This window comes from Hylaeus anthracinus, unplaced genomic scaffold (genome assembly GCF_026225885.1).
Source record: "Hylaeus anthracinus isolate JK02 unplaced genomic scaffold, UHH_iyHylAnth1.0_haploid 11997, whole genome shotgun sequence".
NCBI classification, from domain to species: Eukaryota; Metazoa; Arthropoda; class Insecta; order Hymenoptera; family Colletidae; genus Hylaeus; species Hylaeus anthracinus.
In genome coordinates this window covers 8644000-8665605 of record NW_026534344.1, presented here as the reverse complement: position 1 = coordinate 8665605, position 21606 = coordinate 8644000, and the positions used below count along the sequence as shown (strand labels likewise).

At 36.9% G+C, this 21606-nt stretch overlaps 1 long non-coding RNA gene across 1 annotated transcript in view; it reads left to right on the top strand.

The window, feature by feature from the left end:
* Positions 1-20962, top strand: part of LOC128889511 (uncharacterized) — a 91936-nt gene extending 70974 nt beyond the window's left edge. Inside the window, exon 3 of the long non-coding RNA XR_008460461.1 lies at positions 20919-20962. This is a non-coding gene — a long non-coding RNA (uncharacterized LOC128889511). The remainder of the gene's footprint in view (positions 1-20918) is intronic.
* The last annotated feature ends 644 nt before the right edge of the window (positions 20963-21606 follow it).

The following is a 21606-nucleotide window of genomic DNA, read 5'->3' as shown; positions in this document are numbered from 1 at the left end:
GACGTCAATAGTCGATATCATATGTCCCTCAGAAATGGACAAATCATTACTTTATTTGATTAATATTCTTCTTAAATTCAAGGTAGCCCTCTAAATTAAATGAAAAATTAATTTTCATAGACTAAGATATAGAAATATACGAATATGCTTTTTTTTAAATGTTTATATTTACAGTAGGGATTATAAAAATTACCTCACTCTTTTAAAATACAGTTTGTTATTACATATGGAAGTATATTGCAAATGTAATAGTTATACTAAAATGTTTCGTTGTAGAAGGTTGTTTTAATTAACTTCTCTCGTTGCACTCGAGTAGGTACATTCAAGCATTCAAACATTGTTTAACAATTTTAATGTAGGTGTTGATGTTAAAGGAAGTACCAGATAAATATAAGTTTTAAGTACAAACACGTGCTTTTGTCGAATATGAATTTTAATCATCTTCTATCTCCGGTGTTCAATCAGTTTCATAGAAATAAAATTACATACAAATGGAGCTAATACAAAATGAAAATTAACTTCATGTAAATTCTTTCGTATCTATATCTTTGCACTTACACGAATAAAAATACTCTAACGAAACTATAGACAATTCTATAGACTATAGACTTCCATTTGTGTTAAAATTGGTTACTCCAAATTTAAAATTCGTTAAATTGAATATTTTCGTGTATGTATATTGCACAGTTTCCACGTTAAAAATTCTCAAAAATGGGCCTGCATTTAAACGGCATGGCAGTTCCACGCTGTAATGGGTGAAAAAGTATTTGCAAACGGGAATCCACGCTTAACGATCATCCTGTCCGCATCGTGGAAAAAAAGAAGGAAACAGAGGCTGCGGCGCGAGAAGCGCGTGGGAAAGCAGGGTGTCCTGCAGGAGTTAATGAGCCTAATCCCGTCGTCCTCACGAGCTGAGATTAGAAGAGATCCCGTCGACAGACGAGCAGGACGTCACCAGTGCCACCTGTGACCTGGCCGGCTGCTGATGTCCTGCGGCGTGGCACGCCTATTCAGGCCGAACAAGGAGAGGCTGGACGAGGCTTCCCCACGAAGGAAGAGGAGAGAGTTGCGCGTGTAAGAATATAACCGCTTGGCAAACAAAGGGTCCACCGCGGTAACGAACCTGTCGACGCGGGCCTCGAACTCGTTCCGAACTCGTTTCCGTTCTCCCGGGTGGGGGGAAAAATCGTTAACTCGTTGCACTAGGGTTGCAACGCTTGCAGACGCATGCTTCGCAGATTTTCGACCGCTGGAACGCTGTCTTTCTCGCGGAAACTCGACATCCCCGCAATTTTACGAATGTTTTGCCACTGACGAAATTAGGCTTGAAACTTCGTCATTTGAGCAGCGAGGTTTCACGGTACCAGAGAAACACGCGAGCCGTTCATTGCACGAATCGATTAACTACATAAAACCAGATATAAACGGGACAATTAAATTATTAATTATTATTATTATTATTAGACGTAAGGAATTTGTTACCTAAGTATAAGTAATTATTTGGGTAAATTATTTATGACTCGCGTATGTAATTTATAGAAGCATAAAAATGTAATACACAGTGGTCGCTAATGGCATACATGCTGATGGGACAATAAATAAATAAATAAATAATAATAAGTTGAAAAATGCGATTAAATAGAAATAAATTATTTACTATTCAATGACCAAAATAATTTGGTCGTTTAATGGTGTTAATATTTAGTATTCAGGAAAATTTTTATAAATATAGAAAATTATGATTATACTAAGTGCTTTGACACTTTAAGATTTTTCAAAAAGTGGAGTTAATCAATTTGTGCAGTGAACGGCTCATATGAAACATTCATTATGGAAGTTGTTCAATTCTTGTTGGTTATTTGAAGTTAACATTTGCACATTTATTAGTATAATAACGATATTTAATTAATATTTTACGATAAATATAGCGGTGGATATATGTCTTATTTTTAAAATGGAGTTTTCATGAGTAATGTTTGATAAGTATGTTCGATTTGTATGTAAAGAAGATTCAGAGTCATCGAGTTAAAATTTTCGAATGATGACAAAGTGCAATGGCTAAAGGGAATAAAGGAAATATTTATTATGAAAATAATGGAGGCCATCGAAAATGTATTTCTCAGTAACTACTGTCTATATTCTTTAATCAGCCGATAAATTTAGTTATCTCGTATAACTTAAACCGAACGTCAAGTCTATTACCGCTTATCAATATTTTTTAAAGGATTGAAACGCTACATCGTTCATATCTCCTAACAAAGATAAATAGACTTGCATTGCTTAGTAATGTGTAACAAAATCATGAGTAAACAGTAGTGTATAAAAATATCAGGATTAGTCATACATTAATACACATACTTAGTCGTCGATAAATAATGATACATAGAATAGTGATACATAATATATTGAAGAAGTAGTAACGAAAGGTTATGAAAATATTTTTAAACATCGGTAGGTAATATAGTAGATAATGAAATGAAGGAAAATAATTTACGTGTACAATAAATATGAAGCATGTTTATAAACAGTACTCAACGAAAATATTAATAATACAAAGGTTTTTCTAATACTATAATCTAATACTAAATTATGAAGTTGTTTGGAATAAACAATGGTTAAGTTTAGGGCGATATTGCTTCCTTAATAGTGTTTATTATGATTTTAAGCTTCCACCAACTCCTGTAAGACCTCTTCAAATATTATGTTACAATGATACAAGTTTAGGGCGATATTTCTTCCTTGATAGTGTTTATTATGATTTTAAGCTTCCACCAACTCCTGTAAGACCTCTTCAAATATTATGTTGCAATGATACATTTAAATTTAAATAAAAATGTAATATATGTGAAGAAAAAATATAGACGATCCATTTACTAATTGCTCGTATGAAATACGAGCATGATGACGGAAACAAGGTATAAAGCAGAGGAGAATCACAAGATTAAGATCAGTGCTTGGAAACTACACTTCTTTATTTTTTTATTTGACATTCTACCGAATTTGTCGATTGAACTCGTTCGTCAGGCTACTTCGTCGCGCAAACTTGCAGATCAACGCAGAAACTTTCGTTCGAATGGAGTATAACTGTGGTTTTTCGTTCAACAAGGTGTTTTCTTTCGGCTCGAATGTCTATCGATTGGAATCCTGTGAACACCCGCCGAAACTCGAGGAGCCGCTTATTCAACGATTATTTTCTCGTTCGAGGTCGGTCTCGGGTGGCACAGTCCGGAGATGTCCTTTCGAGATGACCGCTCCACGATCATGAATGAAATTCCTGGCTACGGCCGCCGTTCATTTCGTTCTCGCCCTACAACGAGATCATCGATAAGCTGGCGCATTTATTCCCGCGGCTTCACTTCCTGATCTGATCCGGTTCTCAAACTTTTCCTCGAAAAGCTTTTGATTCGGAGTCCACGATGTCGAAACACAGCCAAACATAACAATGCCTGTTGCTTGAGAATTAAACATTCCTCGAGAACTTTCGAGCTTCTGAAGGGTCTACCATTGCATGTCTATTAGTCATCTATTGTTCGTCGATTATTGTTACGATTCGTTAGTGGAAGCCGGCAAAGTTTCATACAAATTCCAAAGAAGGGAATCATAGAACAATGAGTTTGTTATCAGTAACAAATGGTGACGATTTTGTTCTGAAATCCTTATAAGAACAGTAGCTGGTAGTGATAAAGAAGATCATAGTGATTTAGAAATCGTGTATCATGTATGAGGTAAGATTGTGTAATATAGAATGGCCTGGTATCGTTTGATATTTTTTGTTTAAAATATGTTATTTTCAATTAAAAAGAGTAGGAAATTTTGTATGGCGTGGACATTATTCTTTCACTTGAATTATAATTCTTGTTAGTATAAAAAATGTAATTCTATATAATTTAATAATAATACTAATAATTCTATAATATAAATAAGCAATAAATCTGTTGAGATTCAGGTTAGATTAGAAACACTGTTTGTGTTAGATTACTGGAATAAAATAGAAGAATGAAACAAAAATTTCCAAATAAAAATGCTTGAATTTTTCCAACCATAGAATGCCAAATCTCTTTTAAAATTAATTATCGAAAAATCTAGTAAATTCAAATATTAATAAACACCAACATACGTCAATTACTTTGACACCTATTGTTGAATACTCCTACATCGATGACTTATTCTTTAGAAATTTATGTACATAATAAATTGTTTCATAAAGAAAAAAAAAAAGAAAAACATATTGCCTATACATCTTAAATTACAGTACACAGTACAGTCACAATATTGTTATCCATACAAAGAATAATACGCAACATTTTCTACTATCATTCAAAACGGTGATCGGTAAAAACTGTGTCGACAATTGGACCATTTACCTTGGTAGCCTTTAACAGAAAAGAAAATCGTTTCTACCAAATGGGTAGGCAGGAAAGAATCTCAGCGAGCGGCGACCATAAATTCCGTGGACGTTTGGCGAACGCGCTCCTCCTCGTCTCCTGGATCAGGTACGAGCTCCATTCACAGTTTCCCCCCACCGCGCCGGCTCGCAGTTTCCACGAAAGGCCTCCCGTGGATTTCCAAAAGGATCTCCTCTGCTCTGGAACCGGCGAAAATATCGGATCGCCTCCATTTCCAGCGTCTTTGTCTCACCGTGCTACGTTCTTTTCTTTTTTGCTGGAATAACGAGCGAACGGGCAATCGGGACCACGATCCAGGAGCCTCGAGATCGTCGAGGGTCGTCGAACCGAGATCGTTCCTCGCCCCTCGAGAGGGTGAATCCCACGAATTAAGGCGAAAGAACAAGACGTACGAACGGGAGAACGCTGAAAATGAAAAAAAAAAGAAGTGAAACGCTTTCGGTGGCCGTCTCGGTGTCGCGTTACACCTCTCCCTTCGCATACCTGAAATTACCTGGAGTCGCAGGGCGATTTCTCCGCTCCACCGTGCCGAAGGTCGTTCTGAAAGGGGACAAGATGGCGGGTCAAGAGACAAGGGAGGACATGCGATCGGTCGACAGCGACGAGGATCCGTCTCCGGAAGGGTGTCACCGGGCTCAATTGTAACTCGTTAACGCGGCCATTGAACGAACGCCGCGGATGAAGAGCATCTTGCTTTGGTCGTGAGCTGGCCCAACGATTCCCGTCCACCGACGAAAAAAAAAGGAATAAAGGAAAAAACGAAAAAGAAAAAACATACAGAAAGCAAACAATTTTCGACTTCTTTTTAGATCCATCCGCAACCGTGATTTCCATTGTGTCGCTCGAGAAACGTCGAATTCGTTTCTTTTGTCGCAGCTTTTGTTCTCCCCGCGAATTCATGGGAAGAGAGTCGCGGGAATATCGATAAGGTTCAACGGGTCACGGGGGACATCGAAGCGAGAGGAGGGGACACGATCAATTCCCAATTTGTCTTTCGCTTTTGACGCGACGGAATTCCTGGCTCGGATTATCGAAAGTGTCGGATGAAAAGGCTTCGGCCGCAGAGGCATTACCGTCGACGAGAGGAGTCTATTGAAGGACAGGACCGACTCGATTGCAAGTTCAACGATTCCGGTGTATCGACCAGTCCTTAATGGCCGGTCGAATACCAAATGGATCCAAACAGGGGCTAATCGTGTGCCAGCCTCTTATGAATCACCGCACCGGAAGCCACCCTCCGACGTCATTGAATTCCGAGCTAAATGCGAAGCGCGAATCTGAGAACGGGGCTGAGTCTGTGATCTACCGTGGCGGGGTTCTTCGATCGCCTCGAAACAGTCTCGATGGTACTGTGTGTTGCAGTATGAAACCAAAATTTTATATGGCGCTTTAAATCCTTCGAGTTACATACTTGTACATTTGTACGGCGCTGGCGTATAGTAATTGTTCCAACTTCTTCGCTTCTGTTATACGACTTACAGTGGGTAAAACAAGTGTTAGCACGCTCAGTTTTCTTTAAATATCTTTTTTATATAAAGGGTATTTGTAAGTAATGATGTTTCTCTATATTGTACAAAATATGTAGTTTCATTTTATTTGAGAGGTAGTTCATCGTTCATCGACAAACCTCGTCCATCTCTCTGAGAAACTTTGTTTTCCTTTTTTGTAAAATGATGGTGATATAGAAATAAAATATTCTTCAAGTGCAATTTAATACTGTTACAGGGTTTACCTTGTGTTTTCCAAGATTTAACAATAAGGACGATAAATATCAATATACTTAAATAGAATATAGGTTGTGTTATATTCAGTTAAACTATTGTCAGTAGATGTAGGTGTTTCTAAAATTGAGAAAAATCGACAGAACTTGTGGATACCCCTGATACTATTACAAGACTATCACTAATAGCAATGATAGACAAAATTATTATGTAGATAAAAGCTTCGAATAATGAATAAAAGGTAAACTTATTTTTATCTGTTACTCGTTGAAAAATTACAATTTAGAAGAACTATGATTGTAAGAAAAATTAGATGAACAGTTCTGTTTCGAAACGAGCTTTTCAATGTTGGGGTACTATTAATTAACTGAAACACATTCGAAAATACAAACATAAATAATTTAAAAAATAAATATTTATGTTTTAGACATTTTTATTTAATTTGCATAATTTTATATATGTTTAAAGAACTTTTGTGTTTATTGTTTACTAAAACAATACTTGCATTGGTCTTTTGATATTAAAAAAATGTTTTGTTATTTAGCTTCCAAGTAAAATTATCTTACTACAAACAAGGAAATCAACAAAATTCACTTGTCTTTAATGCAATGTGTCGTGAATAAAATTGTGAAAAGAATTGTACAAATCTAAATTTAATAATGATACTACTTCTCATAAATGAAACAGGAGTACTACTTACTCATACCGAACTGTCAGTTTTTCTTGCCGAGTAAATGATCACACCTTGTGCATCAATATGCTTAAAATACAATAAAACATACAATACCTAACATCACCTATTATCCATATATAATATGTAATTAATCGACCCAATATATTATTTCAATGTCTATTTAAATATTTATTTATTTTATTTCCTTTTTTCTTAATTGAACTCTTAATTAAAACACCTAATTTCCATAATATTTTCCTTATAATGTACCTACATATAAACGTATATTAAACGTATATTGTAGGTACATTTAAAAAGTAAGAGCGCATAAATATAAAATATAATTGAAAGTTATATTTTTGTATTTTTTCGAAGTCCCGTATCATCTTGCTATCACAATTCAGTATATACGATCACGAATGAATTTAGTACGAAAGGGTTGAAGGAGGTCGGCTCCCGGTAAATCGGCGCGAGTATGTTTCCAAACACGGAAATATAGAACTGGTCGGGAAACAGCTTGAGAACGTGACTCCAATTACCACGCGGAATCATGCTGGGTGTGCCCCAAATCCATGACTAAGCCCAGCTCGTCGATTTCTGGTAACCAAAGCCCAGAGAGGACTAACGGTTTGGTATTACAGCATCCAGCGAAACGCACGAGCGTGCACGCAACCTGGAAAGACGACGTAAGGACACCACGAGTCCCAGGTAGTCCTAGGCAGGGGCATTCAGCTGTCAATCAGTGGACGCCGAATCTCGGTAGTACCGGGGAACATCTGCTCTTGGAGAACGCGATACGTTGGAGGACGGGGGCGTTGCTAACCCCATGTTTTGCTCACTCGTTCTCTGCACCTTTGCTCCTCTGATATTCTTCACCGCCATCCTCCATCTTTTTTCGCTTCTCTCCCTTTTCGCTCCCGTTTGGTGAATCCAAACACTTAACTCTACATTAATTCGTGAAAGATATTTTTCACATTTCAACAGATCTCTTTTAACGAATTTTGCCACATCGATATTCAAGTTTATTTAATATTTAAGGAATCCTCTTGTCTGTGATCAATAAAGAAACTTTAGATTATTTTTGGACAAGAATTGTAAATTGCTTTGGAGTACGTTTTCTCTTCAATCGGTTTATATTTTGTAGAACGAATGAGTCGTAGCACAATAACAAATTTACACAATATTTTAAGATATACAAAAGAAAAGAAATATTATATTAAATGAATAGTAAATTCGGTTAATTGTAAATCGCTTCGATGTACATTTTCTCTTCAGCCGATTTATATTTCGTAGAACGAATGAGTCGTAGCAGAATAACAAACATCCAAAGATATTAAAGGAGGAAAGAAGTATTGAGAATACGAAATTGAAATTAAAATTATTAATTAACATTATTTGAAGTGTGAACATGTAACTCAATAGTATATAAGATTAAACGTACCATGATTAATAGAAACGATGATAAGAGAATAATTTTTAATTTAGAAGTGATTTCAATTTTGAATTTATTGTATTACTTGTATGTACCAACAGACTTATTGTTAGACGTGCTGTCTCGCATGTACTACTATACGGTCATCGAGATAGTGATCATGAATCAGTCTCTGATATAATTGCATATTTTTTTTTTTTATCATTACATCGCCCTGTGTCATTTCCTACTAGCTCTGATATTTTTAAAGATATAGCTCATTACAGTTGCATAGCGTAGCCTGACTGATATATGTATGTCGTCATTTCTTATCAATGAAGTAAATATAACCATAAAACAGTGTATACATACTGGTATTAAGTACATTTAAACGATTTTAACCAAGCTTAACTTTCAGAAAGGAAAGTATAATTTTTTAGATTTAAATTACAAAAGAAATATGTTTTATGATAGTAGAAGTAATTATGTAAATATTCTTCTTAATCGATTAAATATTGTATTACTGTTTGAGACGACTACCTGCGTTCCAATATTTTGAAAACTCAAAGAATTATTTTGTTCTTAAGATTTACAATATGTTAAAAAGCTATTACCAATGTATTTAAACATTCTTTACTGCTCTGTCTAGATCATTTATGAAATCGTTCAAACGGAAGTATTATTTGTACTCGCGGAGCGCTTTCTCTATCATCAAACTTTCTATTCTTTTTTTCTACAATGAAGGTGACTTTTGAGTAAGATATTCTTCAAATGCAATTTTGATAGCTATCGCGATATGATATTTTTTCCACCTAGAAAATGTTCCATAAATCTGTAAAGATGGTAATCCTATAAAACAACATAATTGTATCGACCTTAAATTAAATCAAATTTTGTACAATATCGAATAATGGCATAACTTATAAAAACCCCTATTATTTTAGTTTTAAGTACGTTAAGGAATCGATAGGTATTCGATACTTTTAAGGTAGTTTTTGATTTTGGAGGACGTTCTTCGAACTAACGGAGATTACATGTAACGCAAGAATGACAATACTGGACGAGACGATCTCTTTTGTTCGCAGGACACCGGCGACAAACTGACATAATCGAAGGGTCGATGTTCAGGCCAGGTTACGATATGTCTGAGAGCTCATCGGACTGCGGAGTGCTTCGATATGCGATAACCGATAAGCCGCGAAGTGCTGCCGGTGTCAGTGGATATACGGACATCGCGATATCTTTATCTTTTCTCGCGATCAATTGCAACGTTGGTAAACGTCCTTATCTAACCCTTCGATCCCTGCTACGCTATCTCCTACATTGATCTGATTAACACGTTGTTGCAATTTCTGCGTAGTCCCCTGTGCACAATCTTCTAACTCATGCCAATTCTGCTCGCGGTTAATGATGTTTAGGGAGCCGTAAAATTTCTGATATCATCGCAAATCTCAAATTTTCGAGTGCTTCAAGGCTTCCCTTCATTTATTGTTACAGGGGAGGCTAATCGATTGTTTTTCTTTTAGAGAAACTTTTATTTTTTTCAACGCGAGATACACTCACGGCATAGTTACATGTATCGGCTGACTCATGATGAGAATAGTTGAAGTGAAATTTAAATTAATGATTTTATGCAACAATAGTAACAGGAAATTTGTTTCATTGCATTTTAACTTGGAAGAGGGTGGAATACAACCCTGTTTTTCGCGGCACATCGTTTTTCGGAAAAAAATATATACATGTCGAATTGAGTAACCTCCTCCTTTTCGAAGTCGGTTAAAAATTTGCAAAAAGTAGTTTTTATCAGAATTAGGAAAGAAAAATTAATAATATAAAATCCCTGTCTACAGTTGAACATACAAAAATAACTTATACAGACAATTATTTTATGTATTTATATGTTTTGAAATAACAAGACAGATATTAGAATAATTACTTCGAGGGGAACACAAAATACTGATATAAGTTATCGGACCTGAAGACCAGCTTAAATGGCAAGAAATGCATATCAAAAATTATATCTTATTTACAAAGGACAAAAATTTCCAAAAAAATATAAACAAGAATTAACAAGACACTACAACCTTCTGAAATATAAGTTTAATGCTAAATAGTATTTATAATTATTATTAGATGTGAGAAATAGTTATTCTAACCATATGTCATTCCGTATTTATTTTAATTATTTTATGACTAATGGCTTACAAGCTGATGCGACAATAAATAAATAAATAAATAATACTAATAATTTTACGCTGACTAATAAACACACATGGAGTCCTTGAAACGATTGACATACGCCACTCGTGACGACATTAGCATTCCAGAATTCGGCGATGAAAGCAATGGTCGCGATCGGTTCCAAAAAGGAGGTTGAAAAAATAGAAACTGTTACGGTTTTAATATATGTGTATATTTATTCTCAGCAAAACGTTGCCCACAGACGGAACGAGACAGACTGACTTAAAACAAAAGGATACATATTATAAGGTCAAGGCGCGTAGACATATACATACACTTCCATACCCAGCCACACAAACACATGATTAAGAAACGGATACATATATATTCTCAACAGAAACAATAATAATAAAAGGTCCAACGTTAGAATCGAGAGAGTCTGTGTTCGCCGATGATGTTCGCAGAGATTCAGGCCGCGAGGAACGGTAAAAAGAAACTCGGGCAAAAATCCACGTCCGGCGATGCAAAAATACGAATACGGTGGACGGGGGTCGGAAGGCTGGAAACACGTGAGCGTTCGAGGAGGACGTTTAACGTGGATGGCCTCGAGGGTATAGTAGACGTTGCTCGGGCGATAGCAATGTCACGGTGGCCACCGGAAATAGCCGGCACTATCAGCCACCCCCGCCGGAAGAAGCGCCGTCACCACAGAAAGAGTTCCAATCTTCTATTCAGCACGTTCTTCTGCCTCCCGACGCCCTCCTACCCCTCTTGCCACCCCCTCGACATTCTCTTACCCTCCATCCGCGCAACCCCTTGGTCACGGGTCTAGGCGTGTTGGCCCGATACAACGTCTCGACGAGAATGGACCGGAGGGCCGTTTCCACACCCTCTCCCTCTTTCCCCCCTCCCGAAAAGCAGGACGAAAGGGGTGGCAGAAGATGGCCGGAAGCACGAAAGAAAGCAGATGCCCCGACAACCCCCGACTTATCTATGCTACCCTCTACCCTGTCCTTCTTTCTCGCGTTTCTTTTACACCCTCCTCTTCCTAGTGGAAGACCTCCTCTCCCTCGCTGGCCTCGCCACCCCTTTCTTCCTGGGGAATACTCCCGTACGAGGTCGCCATGTATATCGCGAGGGGGTGTAATGTGGCTCACTGGATTAAACTGTAATTTGTTCTCGCCGACGAAACTCGTTACCCGACCAGCGAAAGTGTCTTTAGGTAGAACGTGCAGGTCGGGCATCTGATGTACGCACTCTGTATTTCGTGCGAATGGAGCACATAGCGTGCGCTCTATTTCTCTTTTTTCGTAGATGTGTTAAGTATAGATCGCAGATAGATTGTGATAGATTGCTGATAGATTAACCTTTTCGGTGCTCTGCGCGAGTATACTCGTCAAATTATTTTGTTCGTGTCGTGCTCAAGACGAGTTAAATCGCAAGAGCTTATTGTTAATGAGTTAACTCGTTTTGAGCTCTTTCCTATTTAAAAAGCTCATGCGATCTTGTCGTGCCCAACACGAGTTAAATCGCGTGAGCTTTTTAAATAGGAAAGAGCTCAAAACGAGTTAACTCGTTAACAATAAGCTCTTGCGATTTAACTCGTCTTGAGCACGACAAGAATAAAATAATTTGACGAGTATACTAGCGCAGAGCACCGAAAAGGTTAATGTAATAGCATGAAAGTTTTCTTTGTGATTCAACCCATCTAATTGTAAATTCTTTTGCTAATCCCATCGAAGGTATTTTAATGCAATTTATCAGGGTTATCCCATTACTGCAGTTGTGTTAAGTATACAGTACATTTACCACTTAGGGAAGTTGTCATCGTTGTGTCTCGTATTTTTTTTCTGCAAATAATTCTGCATCTTTCAGTCTAAATTGTTGATATCGAAATTACTTTTGACTGTCATCAAGCAAATTGCTTAAACAAAATTCAAAAATAACAAATTTATATTCGAGTAATTTCTCTAAATAAACTTCTTTTTAGTCCATCTAAGTCTTAATTTAGAATTAACCAACGAATTCTTCCAAAATAAACATCAAGTATGAAAAAGAAATTCTTTTTTAATTAAAATTGTACAATAAACCACCGAAAATGACTATAAATATTACCAGACAATAAATCTTCTTATTTGGTCGGACATACTAATGACCTTGCACCAATTAAGCATTTCAATAATTTTCCTCCTTTTACCTGATATCTGAAGGAGGCGGATACCTGTTCAGGAGGAACGATCGAAATTAAGATCGATCCAGGGCGAGGTTAATTTGTGGGCGGGGAACTAGAGACACGTTTTCTCTTTTTTCCATCGTTTTGGAACGGCCTGCTCCCCATTCCCGGTTGTAAGTAGCGGAGCTACTAGGCGGAGGCTGCGGGTGATACATCATGGGGTGTCAACGAGTGTCCCTGGTGCTGTAATCTCGCATCCATCAACCCCTCCGCAGGACGCAGGAACGTCCGTCCTTACGACGGTTCCCTGATCGATGTCCACCATCCTCCAAGCAAACCTCGAAGGTCTCACCTACGACCTCTCACCTCCGCCGCCCCCACTCCCTTTCGAACTCTCCGGGATCAATCGGTTTTTGTCGAAGGACTCGATTTTCATTTATCTTTTCCTATCTGAAGGCTAGCGTCGTCGTTGCAACGCTTTGACTCTGAGGGGTGTCCTTTGACCTCTTTTTGGATTGGCCATTATATCGGGTTGTGTAATAGGTCCATTCGTTGCTTATAAAAGGTTGTCCAAAGTCTCCAATTTCAAACTCAAATTAAACATGTCATAATTGTTATATTATTATATTTCCTACTGAATTTAAAAGGCCAATGCTTCTATATCGGTTTGTGTAATAGGTCCACTCACGTCGAAATTGATAGGCATTTTGAGAATTCGTTGCTTACAAAAAGTTTTCCAAAGTCTCCAATTTCAAACTCAAATAAAACATGTCATAATTGTTATATTATTATATTTCCTATTTAATTTAAAACTATCCTGGCAGTTCAATTTTTGATCACACTTTTATACAGGATATTTCACCTAACTTGACCACCTTAAATATATCGTATATTTTATATGATAGAAAAAATGTCAGGGAGAAAATATTCTGTTCGAAAACACGTCGATGGACCGAATTTTTTTCTCAAGGCAATTGTTTTCGAGATTTCGAGCATCAACGATGACAAACCTTACACTAGCTGCGATGAATAAACATATCGAGTTAAAGATAGTTTAGAAGTATTAAACATTTCACGCAAATCAGGTGCATTACATTAGAAAAAAACTAAGTTTGACGAACAATATATGCTTTTACGTTCCATACAAATTAACGGAGAAATATGTATAGTGCTTTTAATTTGCGATTTCTTGGTAAAGTGTCACAAAAGCTGGTCATTTCTAAAGTAAATGGTTACTGGTAATGAGAAACGATCTATTTTGGATAACGTGGTAAGAAAAAACATTGAGAACAACCCAAACGCTATTAACTACCACAAAGGTTGAATTGTGCCCTGAACAAATTTTGCCCTTGGTTTAATCTGATTTCAAAGGAATACTTTATTATGAACTTTTATCTCATAATTAGTTGATTAATAGTGAAAAGTTCTGCTTACACCTGGATCAAGTAAAAGCTGGTAAAAATTGTTACAGTTTGTTTGGGATAGTTTACACAATCCTCCATGTTTAAAGAGCCATGATGTTCATCGGACCTTGCTCGATCTGATTTTTATTTATTTCGTAGATTAAAAAATTCCGTCGATGCAAAATCAAAAAAATAAAAATACCTTTTCGAATTTTTTAATACATTCGAGACCACTCATGTGAATTCACGTCACTTCAAATTCCATTTCTGGTTATGAACAAATTCTGAATATCTTTTTATTTTATACACTACAAATTTACAACATTGATATTTCAAAACATATTTTGTCATTCTTATATTCGCCCTAACGACACAAATTTACGATGTCCAGCTTCAGAATTTTATTATTTTCGTCAGTACTCGGTATTAGGAACGTAAAATATCTGCCGGTCGCGAATGTGTTAATAACAAAAAGTAAAAGTTTTATACTAAAGAAATATTTATCATTGATTAAGTAAATTTTATATAAAATTGGCAGTGCGCAACCGGACTTGTTGCACATCTAATGGCTCCATGAAGGCTCTCAGAATTTCCACGAAAATTATTTCCCCAATGACTCAGGCCGAAAATTGGAAAAAGGGTGGAGCGTACGCTCTGAAACCGGGTGGTTATAAAATTCGGTAGCAGTTTTTATAGCCGTTTGAATTTCGTTCTGTACATCTTGGATAGCAATAACAGAAATTCTGGGCGAAGCAGGTAGGGAATTCAGCAATAAGTAATCATGTCGATTGCTACCGTGATTTATTGTATTCCAAGAATCCTTTTGTCAGGCCACCCGGTTAATCCTTCCCCATGCTCGAGAGGTGGCCATTCAATTACCTCAGTCGACCGGAATTATTACGAATCCTCGCCAACCTGATTGTCCCGAAGGGATTGGGGGCTGACTTTGTATAATTAGCTGCCAATATTCGCATCCATCTCGAGGCAAACAGTCGCCTGTTCCTATTACTGTAAAGTTGACTTTTCGATCTCCCCATAATCCGGATATTGTTCTGTCGAAAAATTAGAATATGCTTAAACTTTGATCTCCTGATTCCTCTTGCCCAAATACGTTTCATATAATTCTTAAACTTTATTTTGAATGTAATGAGATTTATATCTAAAAACGACCATACGCAACGTTGTATTAACAAAAATACAGCTGACTTAACTTGTTCAGAAAGTAACAAATTTACATTTTGTTCGTATAATTATCATATTGATCTGTAATAGCGAATTATTTAACATTCCCTTGTTTTAATGAAGGAAGAAGTTAATTCCTTACCGCCCTTTGTTATACAATTTCATTTCAGTTACATTTTACAACATAGATTTTTTTTTAGAATCTATCGACTATATTCAAACATATTTTTGGCAATACTAAACAACTGTATGCACTAGCTTTAGAAACTTATTCATACATGCATTGCCGGTTAATGTACACGGTACTTTTCTAACAACCTACATCATTCCTCTTCATTTTATTAATCAATGTTATTGAATAAATATTTGAAATTAATATCTGCTATCATACTTATACTAATAACAACGATAATTCTTTGAAAAATAACAAATACCTTTTCGATTTGTAATGTATAATAACGGAAAGTATTTGTGCATAAAACATGCCAATATATAGTCTTGCAGACAATTTTAAATATCGTCGATTCAACGCATAGCATCGGGTTATTCTCAGAATTTGCTACTATGATAATATAATATAATCGACAATAGTAAAGGAACTCAGATCTGAGAAAATAAGGGATGAACAAAGTAAATGATCGCAAGATAATTTTGCGATGGAAGTAAAAGGATCTGCTGCAAATCGAATTACGTAGAGCAGCTAACGAACCGATCACATTAAGAATACTTATGGTTAAGAGGTGACAAGATGGCAATCAGGATTTCAGCATAAACAAAGACGGGAACGTGTTCGGCAGAGGGCGATGAGGCGGAAGGACTCGTAGATGTCTTCGTCGCGTGTCCTCCTCGTCCTGCTAATTACGCGTTAATCCTTCGTTCGAACGTTCCTGGTCGCGAGCCCGTAAAGCCAGGATTATGGTCGTAGCAAAAGGATTATAACAGTGTTCTTGATCCGTAAGAGCTGAGCAGGTGTCGCGTCCTTCGTCATCCAGGACACAATCTCCTCGTCTTGTTCCAGAAGTATCTACTAGAAATTTGTCACCGTTTTCTCGACGTTCCTTTAACTCGTTCCAATGGGTCCCAATATTTTCAATCTGACGACTAGAAAATTTCAACTTCACATATAACACTTATTAAGTACCGGAAATATTTATTGCAGCATCTGCAAATGCATTTAATGTATATACAAAATATACACAGTATTCGTAATTCTATAATTGGTAAATTGATTTATATTCAATTTGTGATAGCCTAGACATCAAACTATTTGTTTTTATTTGTCAAACGTGTAATAATACTTTTTCATTCTAATATCAGTCGAACTGTAAGTGATAAGTGATAATATGTTAAACATCCAAGTGATGCAATAATATTTTTGCTGTTTCGTGGATACACTTTTAGACAAATTGTTAATTTTGGAGAAATTTGCGAACGAATGTTACTTTGTCTTGATTTTTTAAAAATTAGTTATTTGTTTTCACATACAAGGGTTAGCTCTGCATTCTGTTAGGGTTATTCGCGTCGCGTTATCAGTAGAAATGATTGATTATCATCCTCCAGGCTTTGGAAAAGCTTCATCTGTTTCAAAAATGAAGAACTGCAATCCTTTAGAGAGTTTTATATACTCTATTATAGATGTAAAATTAATATTAAAGCCGAACAGATCGAAAGAAATCGATATTCGTTAAAATGAAGTATAAGATGGTCTACAATAATCAGGATTGATATTTCAATTCAATTCTGCTTTGAGAAAAAGTAAATTTTTCTCTTATTTAAGAAAAAACCTTAATTCCGAAATCATGTTTAATAAAAGATTACCGTTTCAATTTGATTCTGTCTCAAATTTGACAGCAACCACCATTGCTATAACGTCTCCAACGTTAATTCAAATTCGACAATCGCAACAGAAAGTTGTTTTTAAAGTTTTGAAACCATATACAAATGAATCTCTCTATTGAAATCAGTTTAAATAAAAGAGTATTTGATTTGACATTATTACAAGGTGAAGTCACTTGTATAAGAAGTTCAGAATTTAACCCATTCACTGCCAGACCTTGGACGCCAAGATTTAATACAGATCTGTAATCTTGATTATTATTTGGTAATATAAAGTGATATTAAATTTGTTGTTTTAAAAAGAAAATTCACGATCTTCTTTTGTAATAATTCGAGACTCAAAAGGCTATAAACCTATTCCTTGAGTAATTACAATCAATTTCTACTACGAGACATCTCGTAGTTGGCAGTGAATGGGCTAATATTATAACTATTATTTTTTTAAATATAACGGTATGTAGAATATTGAAACATTCGTGTTTGCCACATATAGAATTTGTGTTTATGATTTTAAGTTAGCTACAGGAAGTTCGTCAAGTACTCCGAAATCTTCTAGTGTTGCTAGTTCGTCTTGACAAAAATGTCATCAAGTCGAAATAGTTAATAAATACATCAAATGCAAATGTGTCACTTTTTTATCCCAATTTTTACTAAAACTCCAATTGATTTTGATTAATAGCGTGGGCCACTAGAACATACCGATTCCGGAATAAATTACATCGGTGGACGCCACGATATCGGTCACAATTGACGCTCGGATAATTCGTCGTGGTTGGGAATCGCTTTATTGCGGACTGGTTCGCAAACAGTTCGGCCCGTAGCGTGATCAACCCCTTCAGTAATCATTAAAAAATTAAATAATGGAAAAAATAATACATTTTCTTTATGAATGAATTTTATTTACTGAACATATATGTCCCTCATAAAAGCCATTTCGGGTCAAAGATGAGACTGAAAGTTGATATATACTGTTTACTTTTTGTAACATTAATCCTTACACAAATATGTGAAAATAAAATTAAAAGAACTTGCATACAGTATACAAAAATTTACACAGGGGTTGACTATCTATAATCTGCGCTTCTACTTACTGTTATGTTTTATGTTTGGCATAACGAGAATTTTAAGGATCAACGAGTAACTTTAATGTATAATATTTGTACAATACAAATGTCAACAATAGTAACTAAATCTGTTCTTAGTTTCGGAACGTCAGGACTCAATGGCGTCTTGCTCGAATCTGACAGCTTGACAGGCGATCGATCCGATCGCCTTCTTCTCGCTGTCTTCTTGTTCCGGTCGCGAGTACCAGCAGGCATTGGATTCATCCAAAGGGTGCTCGCGACAATACCATAAATCGTATTTATTTTCACCCGAATATATATTCAGGAGTGATTTTTTCTGCAGGTAAAGCTTGCCCGAGTTATCTCGTGAGTAGGGTTTTCGGCACATAGTATCCTCCCGAGTATATTCGGGCGTGGTCCTTAAGCGGTTAATGGACGAGGGTGTTGGCGCGCACTTGAAATGAACCCGAGAAAAAAATACAAAGTTTCCACGTTCCACGGAGGGGGCTGTTTCGGCCAACGGTAGTTATTTAAACAATCGTCCGTAGCAATCGTTTCGCGTATGTGTACGCTAACAACGATTAAAACGGCCGACATAACGATTCCTCGGAGATAATTATATTTTCGCGTAGCGTTAGAACGTTCGTTGCATAAAGCTCGTCGAGACTTTTGATTCGCCCCCGGTGAAATATTAGCGAACAAGGTATTCTTTGACGAAAGGGGGAAGAGGAGGTGTACGGAGCCAGAGGAAAGAGAGATGCGGCACCTGGAAAGGAAAAGGAAACGGGAAACAAATTTTTTCGTAGCAAGCAGCGACTCTGTCGGTTCCCTATTTTATTTCCACCTCGCAACTACTCGACGTACCACGAAATTATTAAAGCGGTGGACCGTTCAAGCATCGCACAAGTGGCGTGCGCGCGCGCGGGCGCGTCAGAGTTTTTCCAGCGTGCTCGACCAACAAAATTTCGGCGTATCGCTGCGCCCAGAGGGGATGGACGGGAGGTGGGGGCAGGCGCCATTTTTTCCGAACCCTCCCGCCCCCGCCGGGTTGACCCTGAATTATTCAAGAACTCGAAGACCCGACGAGGACTTCATGAAAATTGCAGGCACCGTGATTGCCCGTGGTACCGCGAGGGTAAAAGACAGAGAAACGGAGACGGACGAAAGTTGTCGGGTAGGAAGTCAGAAAAGAGGAAGAAGGAGGGATGAACTTTTTTCAAATTTACCCCTTGGACGCTGATGATCGACGCCGTCGCGTCCTCTTTCAGCGACGCTTCGCTTTTTTAAACCGCGCACCACCGGCGCGCGAATGTGTGCGTTCTTCGCGAAATAGGGCGATTAAGTATGTCGCGGCTCGGGATGGAAACACTGAAACGAGCTTTGTCTATAATTCAGCGATAAACAGGGGCGGAGGGATGAACGCTCGAGAGGGCTGAGGGCGTGTTTGTTTGCAAAACCGAGCGACTGAAAGCCGGATAAACACGGCGTGGTTGCTACTGCGATCGTCTCTCTCAAGTTTAACCCCTTGCGCTCGATAGAATTGTTTCAACATGTTGTTCCTGCGAATCGACGGACGAAATGAAAATTTTCCAGGAACAATTTATGGTTACTTTCTCAGCGTGATACGAAAACGTGTAACTTTATTATCCGTGCACGAGTTTATGCATTTACAAAATGTACCAAGTTTCCATTATTTTCTAGTGTCGGCACAATTGACATTCCTAGTGGAAAAGATAGATACAGTCAGGCCCATAAGTATTCGTACCTTCTATGTTCATTAAAGAAGTTTGTCTAAATTAAATGATAGATACGATATTTCCAAATAAATTTTTCATTATAAATATAGACATGTGTAAAGTTTTAGATTTGTTTGGGAACACCAAACCTATCATTTAATTTAGACATTTTTCTTTAATAGGTATAGAGAATACGAATACTCATGGGACTGACTGTATTAAAAAATATTTTATCTTAATGTATTACTGCAAGTGAATCATGATAAGTTTATTAGAATTTAATTTAGAAGTACTGATTAAGAAAATCATCATTGGGAATGTTTGCTGAAAAATATAAGTGACGGTTTATGTTACTGTGAATTGAAACTCAACTTGAATAAAATACAATACATATCTCTAAGTTTTTAATATATATTATATAATGCAAGGCAAGTTATTTTCTAACATGTAATATTCAGAATCAATTTATATTATTAATAAATAAATAAGATACTCCACGAAGGTAGCAGTGCTCTGAATATCCAACAAATCAAAACTATAATGCTACCTTATTTAATGCAACGCGTTTTTATTTAAATATTTTGCAATGAGATGACTCCTAGTGTAAAGCACTACTCCAAGATCATTTTTTAATCATCCATGTATCCCTGAATCCTCTTTTGAAAAAAGAGTGTTTAATTTTCGTCAACGGGATTCGCGGAGTATAAAACCCAAGGGTCGAAGAAATATACCGAGTGACGTACAATCGATCAGTCGAAATCCCCTCGTGTCGCAGTCCTCTTAAACCCCTTAAACCCACCCACGGGTCGGTGGGCGGTATGTAAAGGGTGTGTTTAGAATCCAACAGGGGTTTTAGAGTGGCGCTCGCCAGGCGATTCGTAACAGTCGTCGCTACGTACTCGGCATAATGCGGGAATCGTGTCGCATTTCCGGAAGTCACCTACGCGGGATAAATGTTCGTTTGACGAGGCCCATGTTCCGACTGTTCGCCGAATTTTCCTCTCGTAAATTTCCCTCGTGATCGTTGCCCCGCGATTCCTCTTCGCTCGACGCGACGAAACTACCAGGGTTTAACTTTTCAAGAAAATAGAGGGGAGAGTATTTTTTTAACAAAATACTGTATATGTTCCAGCTCTATGAAGAAACTGGAAAGGGCTTCTAGCTGAAGTTACAAATCAGGACCACGGCTTATAAATAAAGTAAGTACACAGTAGATACTTTAAGTAAATATAAAATTTGATTCTTCTAAATTTTAACAATTTCGTCTTCTCTAATACTTTCAATTACTTAAATACCAGTTTTCAAAGAAGTCAACTGTAATAGGTGTTCATTGTTATTCCCTGAAAAGAAAGAATGTATTATATTATTTAAAATTGCACGAAGAGGTCTTGATATTGTAAAATATAAACAAAATAATGTTTTTTACAGTAACTGACATAACATGTACATGTAGCATGACAAAACTTACATTTTCATCATAATTTCTCTTACCATTTAGTAATTGTTTCCAACACACATATTTATAGATATTTCACATAATTTTAACGTCGCTATCGCTCTTTATATTCTTCTATATGATCTCGAGAACACTAATATTACTTTGTACCGAGGAAAAGCGAAACTCTGGGATTGAAACGTCTACGCTACTAAACTATGCTTGTGCAAACTATCATTTAACTTTAATTCGTGTTATAATAACGAATACGTGATTGTATTTCGTGTACGTTAGACTCGAGTTCAGGGCACTTTGCACAGCCGAGATATTCACGGGGGTTAAAGTTTAACGTTGAATACCGAATCTTGTCTGAACTCGAATGGGG